The sequence below is a fragment of the Orycteropus afer genome, unplaced genomic scaffold, assembly GCF_000298275.1.
Source record: "Orycteropus afer afer isolate SDZICR_OR568_19922 unplaced genomic scaffold, OryAfe1.0 scaffold00566, whole genome shotgun sequence".
Taxonomy (NCBI): Eukaryota; Metazoa; Chordata; class Mammalia; order Tubulidentata; family Orycteropodidae; genus Orycteropus; species Orycteropus afer.
This window is the reverse complement of record NW_006922153.1, coordinates 712,509-719,610: the sequence shown is the minus strand read 5'-3', so window position 1 is coordinate 719,610 and position 7,102 is coordinate 712,509.

Genomic DNA, 7,102 nt, shown 5'->3' with positions numbered 1-7,102 from the left:
ATATATAAATAAAATTATAATTATAATTCTAGATACCAGAAGTCTGAAATCACTTTAACTAGATTTGAAACAAGATGCCAGCACTTGCCTGTAAGTTTATTGTACTGTGATTTCTTGCATGTTACTGTGAGGCTGGAGGCTATGTTCTGGCATTCAAATACCAGCAGGGTCACCAATGGTGAATGGGGAATAGGTTTCAGTGGAGTTTCCAGACCAAGACATACTGGGAAGTACGGAGATAGGCACTTCTGAAAAAAATGACCACTGAAAACTTTATGATTAGTCCTATTATATTGTCTGAAAACTTTTTAGAAAACTTTATGAAGAGGAGTAAAACATTGTTTGACATAGTGCTGGAAGATGAGATCCTCAAGCTAGAAGGCACTCAAACCACAACTGTGCTAAAGCTGCATTCTAAAAGTACAATCAAAATTAAGACTTAATGACATGGATGGAGTAAAGCTTTTGAGACCTTGCTTTGCTGTTGCAGTATGAGTCAAAATAGGAAGAAATAGCTGCAATCTGTTATTATCATTAATATTAATTAATAATTGGAATGTGGAATATATGATGTATAAATTTAGGAAAATTGAAAGTTGTCAAAAAAGAGATGGAACACATAAAGAGAGATATCCTAGGCATTAGTGAGCTGAAAGGGACTGAAAATAGCCACTTTCAATCAGACAATCAAATGGTCTACCATGCCAGGAATGACAAATTGAAGAGGATTGGTGTCAAATCATCTAGAAAAAGAACATTTCAAGGTCTATCCTGAAGTACAGTGCTATCAATGATAGGATAATAGCCGTTACACCTTCAAGGAAGACCAGTTAATACTATTATTCAGATTTACCCACAGACCTCTAAAGAAAAATGTAAAGATATGAAGTGTTATATTTTTTTTTAACCAACTTCTGTATCAAATATGCAATCAATATGTATTGATCATTACTGGTGAGTGGAATGCTTAAATCGGAAACAAAGAAACAGTATTGGTAGTTGGAAAATATGGCCTCTGTGATAGAAATTATGCTGGAGATAGCATGAGAGAATTTTTAAAAACCTATAATTTATTCAAGGAGCTCTGGTAGTGCCCGAGACATTTTACTGCTAACCAGAAGGTTGGCAGTTCAAAACTCTGCGGAAGGAAGGCAGGGCAGTCTACTTCCATAAAGAAATACTGCCTTGGAAACCCAAAGGGAGTTGCTATGTGTCATAATTGACTGAAAAGCAGTGAGGTTTTTTTTTTTTTTGTTGTTGTTGTTATGATTTATTCATTGAACATACTTTTTTTCCAGCCACATAAGTGGTACCTATGTATGTTGACCTTGCCAGATGGAATATACAGAAATCAGATTGATAACATTGCTGGTAAGAGGCAATGGGGAAGCTCATTATCGTCAGTCAAAACAAGCCCAGAAGCTGACTGTGGAACACACCATCAGTTGCTCACATGCAAGTTCAAGTTGAAGCTGAAGAAAATTAAAGCAAATATATGAGATTATATCACATCTGAATTTAGAGATAATTTAAAGAATAGATTTGACGTATTGAAATTGGATGACCCAACACCAGATAAGTTGTGAGGTGATATCAAGGACATCACACATGTAGAAAGAAAAAGGTCATTAAAAAGAGGAAAGGAAGAAAACACTAAAGAGAATGTCAGAAGAGACTCTGAAACTTCTTCCTGAATGAAGAGTACCTGAAGGAAATGGAAGAAATGATGAAATAAAGGATCTAAACAGAAGATGTCCAAGGGTGGCTCAAGAAGACAAAGTAAAATATTACAATGAAATGTAAAATGATGTGGAACTAGAAAACCAAAAGGCAAGAACATGCTCAGGATTTATCAATCTGAAAAAACTGAAAAAAAAAAAAAAGTTCAAGCCTTGAGTTGCAACATTGAAGGATTCTATAGGCAAAATCAGAAGGAAAACAGGGCAATCTACTTCCATGAATATTTAGCACCTTAGAATCCCAATGGGAGTTGCTATGAGTTAGAATAGAGTTGATGGCAGTGAGTTTTGTTTTGGTTTGAGTATGGAAAAAAATATTGAATGATACAGGAAGCATCAAAAGAAGAGGGGAGGAATACACAGAGTCACTGTACCAAAAATAATTGGTTCAACTATTTAAGTAGGTAGTATATGATCAAGAAAAAATTGTATTAAAAGATGAAATCCAAATCACAATAATTGACAAGAAACAAGGGTCCAGGAATTGACAGAATACCCACTGAGTTGTTTCAACAAGCAGATGCAGAGTAGGGAGCACCTGCTTGCTTATGTCAAGAAATTTGGAAGACATTTACCTGGACAACCTACTGAAAGAGATGGATACTTGTGCCCATCGCAAAGAAAGGAGATGCACAAGAGAATGTGGAAATTATAGAACAATATCATTAATATCACATGCAAGTAAAATTTTGCTGAAGATAATTCAAAAATGTTTGTAGCAATATAATGACAAGAACTCACAGAAATTCAAGTTGGCTTTAGAAGAGGACATGAAAAGAGAGGTATCATTGCTTATGTCAGATGGATTTTGGCTTAAACAAAGAATGACAGAAAGATGTTTATCTGTGTTTTATTGACTATATGAAGACATTCAATTGTGTGGATCATAACAAATTATTTATAACATTGTGAAGAATGTGAATTCCAAAACACTTTGTTGTGCTTATGAGCAACCTGTACATAGACCAAGAGGTTATTGATCAAACAGGGCAAGGGGATACTCCACCTTCTAAAGCCAGGAGAGACATTAATCAGGGTTGTATCTTTCATCATACTTATTCAATGTGTATGCTAAGTACATAATCTGAGAAGCTGAACTATATGAAGAAGAATGTGGCATCAGGATTGCAGGAAGACTCATTAACAACTCGTGATATGCAGATGACACAACTTTGCTTGCTGAAAGTGAAGAGGAAATGAAGAATTTACTGGTGAGGATCAAAGACTACAGTCTTCAGCATAGAATACACCTCAACAAAATTAGATAAAGAAAGCAATTCTCACAATAGGACCAATCATGATAAATGGAGGAAAGATTGAAGTTGTCAGATTTCATTTTACTTGGATCCACAATCAACACCCATGGAAGTAGCAGTCCAGAAACCATATGTCGCAATTTCCTGGACAAATCTGCTGTAAATGAATTATTTAAACTTTCAGTGAGCAAATATGTCACTTTTAAGACTAAGGTACAGCTGACACAAGCCATAGTAGTTTCAATCAACTCATATGCATGTGAAAGCCAGATGATGAATAAAGAAGACTGAAGAAGAATTGATGCCTTTGAATTGTGTAGATGAAAAATATAGAAAATATCATGAACTGCTAGTAGAAGGAACAAATATGTCCTCTAGGAAGTGCAGCCAGATTGCCTCTTGGAAGAAAGAATGGTCAGATTTCATGTCATCCACTTTGGTCATGTTATCAGAATGGATTATTCCCTGGAGAAGAATATCATGCTTGGTTTAGTAGAGGGTTAGCAAAAAAGAGGAAGATACTCAACAAGATAGATTGGAATGGTGGCTGCAATGATAGGGTCAAGCATAAAAAGGATTGTGAGGATGGCTCAGGACTGGCCTGTGTTGTGTTCTTTCATATGTAAAGTCACCATGAGTCAGAGCCAACTCCATGAGCCAACTCCATGGCCCCTGACAACAATAGCCAATCAAGACATCAGGAAGAGTGTCCCTTCTGGAGACTTAGGGAAGAATCTGCTTCCTGCCTTTTTGAGCTTCTGGAGGGCATCTGTATTTCTTTGCTTATGACCCTTATCCCTCATTCCTCCAACTTTTACTTCTATATCATTTACATCTGTATCAAATTCCCCTCTGTTGTGTTTGTATACAGATACTTATGATTGTATTTAGTTTATCAGAAAAATCTTACCATCTCAAAAATCTTTATTTTTAGTACATTTGCATAGCCCCTTTTGCTATACAAAGAATCATTCACAGGGTCCACAGATTGCTACTGGGAGGGGCATCTATGGGGCATCATTCAGCCTACCACATGGTGTTTTGTTGTCTATCTCATCAATTAATATTTGATTTTATTTTCTGAATCTGTGCTTTGCCATTTTTTATGGAAAACTCCATGAAGTTCAAATCTTATTCTCTCTGTATCCTATTATTTTACTTATTATTTAATAGAAATTGTGTATAAAGTCTAGGTAAGAAACTGCTTCATTCTTTTTCCTGACACAAAATATTTATCTAGTTTATATCTCCTATAATTGAAAAAAAATACAGAAATGTATATTTCTTTATAATCAGTGCAATATTTTTTTTATTTCTGTATACATATAAAGTGCAGAATTTCATATCTTGCAAAGATAATTTTCAAAATTATATTTCAAGCATATTTATAAAGATTGATTCATTAGTATCATACATCAGCCAAAACAATAATTACTTCATTTTCAATCTCATTATCATTATCATTTTCATTTCATGTTGGTCATATTGCAACAATTTATTTAGTCTGGCAAAACTTACTTTCATATCATTAATAATAACAAATGATTTTTCTAGACATACATAGTTTGCATCGATATTGAAGTGCTTTAAGTTAATTTCTATAGATATTCTTAATCATTTTTTGTCATATTAAGTGTATCCACCAATATAAATTAACCACAACATTATATCAAGTATTATGAATTGAAATCAGTCTCCCAAAGAAGATATGCTGAAGTCTTAACATTTATACCTATGAATGGGAAACCTTTTGGATATTAAGCTTCTTTTGGTTATGTTAATGTGGTCATACTGGGATAGAACTGGCCTGAAAGATAACCGTTTGGATAAGATCTTGTAAAAGGAAGACCAGACACCGAAATACACATGTGCACACACACAAACACACATATCCCGGAGAGCATGATTCCATGTGAAGACATGACTACAAACCAAAGAATGACAAGAAACTCCTGGGGATGCCAGGAGCTAACAGAGAAACATAATGATCTACTTCAGTGGTCTGAACATAACCTTGCCAATTCCATGGATTCCAACGGCTGGCATCTAAAACAATGACACAATAAATTCCTATTCTCTACAGCTACCCAATTTTAGTGTTTTTTATGAATGCACCATCAAGTAATGAAGACAACAAGCAACTAATTTTGGACATTGAATATGTGGCTATTAATTTAACTCTAAGATGATTTTCCCCAGTGAAGGTTAAAAACAGAACAAAACAACTCACTACCATGGAGTTCATTTGACTCATAGCAACCAGTCCTCAGGTTTCCAAGGCAGCATCTCTATGAAACTAGATTGCCCAATCTTCCTTCTGAGGAGTGACTGGTGGGTTTGAACGGCTAGACTTCTGGTTGGCAGTCAAATGCCTTAGGTACTACACCACCAGAGCTCCCTAGTGAAGGTAAAGTAAGTGGATGTTTAAATATTAGTCTCTGTAGTTACAAGTGAGACTGCTATATAGCATTTATATAGAAGCACAAGAGTGCTTGCTATTAAAATCTTGAAATAATTCTGTATCAGATTAATTGTGGCCTCTGCTCCGAGTGTCTGCACTGCTTTCCAACATTTTCTGAGCATCCTTTAGATCTCTACATAGTTGTCATAGAGATTTTTAGCTGGTGCAGCAAGGAGCCTCTATGCTCCTGAATAGCACTGTGGCCTGCAGAGCTCAGATTGCTCAGTGATAGGGCTAAATGATACCAATTGTCTTTGACATCCTATCTCGAGAGAGTTAGGGCTCCACTTAAAAAAAAATGATCTGTATAAAATCCTTAGTAGTGAAAAAGAAAAAAAAAAACACTGTAATAATCATATGATATCAAATTATATTTTAAATCCATGATGAATCATAACATAATCATCCATAGAACTCAAGAACAGAAATAAGCTAGTTTCACAAATAGGAGAAATAAAGGATTCATCAAAATATATGTATAAATATCTGTTTCCTTCTTCCTTCATATCACACTTGCCTTACTTTATATTATGGAAGGCATGACCCCAAAAACAAGTCTAAATTTCATATTTCATAGGAGTATCCATTACAATAGACTGAAAAGGTTTTCTTGGTCCCAATGTAATAATAATAATAATCTAGAAATGAAGCCTATTATTCTATTATAGGTGAAGTGCTCATCCCTAGACATATCAGCTATTTAAATTAGGGTGAAATGTTAAATGAAACAATCAAACAGAAAAGAAAATATGGTAAGCTAACAACAACAACAACAAAAAACCAATAACAATGAAAACAGATAATCTAAATGGCTGAGAAAATATGAATTGAATTACATAATTAGATACAATAATTAAAATGATAATTTCTGCCAATCTTAATGAAATAAAATAAGTCAAAATAATTAAATATTTTAGGGTTAATTATATTTTGTTTATGGAGTCAAAGTAAGTGAAATATCTATTTTTTGTATTATATTTGGGAAAAAAAAATGCACACAAACACCCCTGCTCTTCTTAAGTGTTGTAAAGGGAGTTCTGACTCATAGGGACACTATGTACAATGGAATGAAACACTGTCCTGCCCAGAACCATCCTCACAATTGTTGCTATGTTTGAGCTCATTGTCGCAGCAAATGTGTCAATCCATCTCATTGACGATCATCCACTATCGTGTTGACCCTCTACCAACCATGATATCCTTCAAGTAGGATTGGTCCCTCCTGATAACATGGCCAAAGTACAAGAAAATAACTCTGGCTTTTTCACTTCTAAGGAGCACTGTGGCTGTACAGATTCTGTTCATTCTTCTGGCAGACCATGGTATATTCAATATCTTCACCAACACCACAATTCAAAGCCATCGACTCTTCTGTGGTCTTCCTTCTTCACTTTCCAGTTTTTATATACATATGAGACTACTGAAAAAATGATGATCTGAGTGAGGTGCACTTTGTTCTTCAAACTGACATCTTTTCTTTTTAACATTTTAAAGAGGTCTTTTGAAGATTTGCCCAAGGCAATACATCATTTAATTTCTTCTTTTTTTTTTTTAATTTTTATTTTTTATTAGGATTTGGGTGAAGATTTACAGAGTAAATTCACTTTTCATACAGCAGTTCACATATACTTTGTCTCATGTCATTG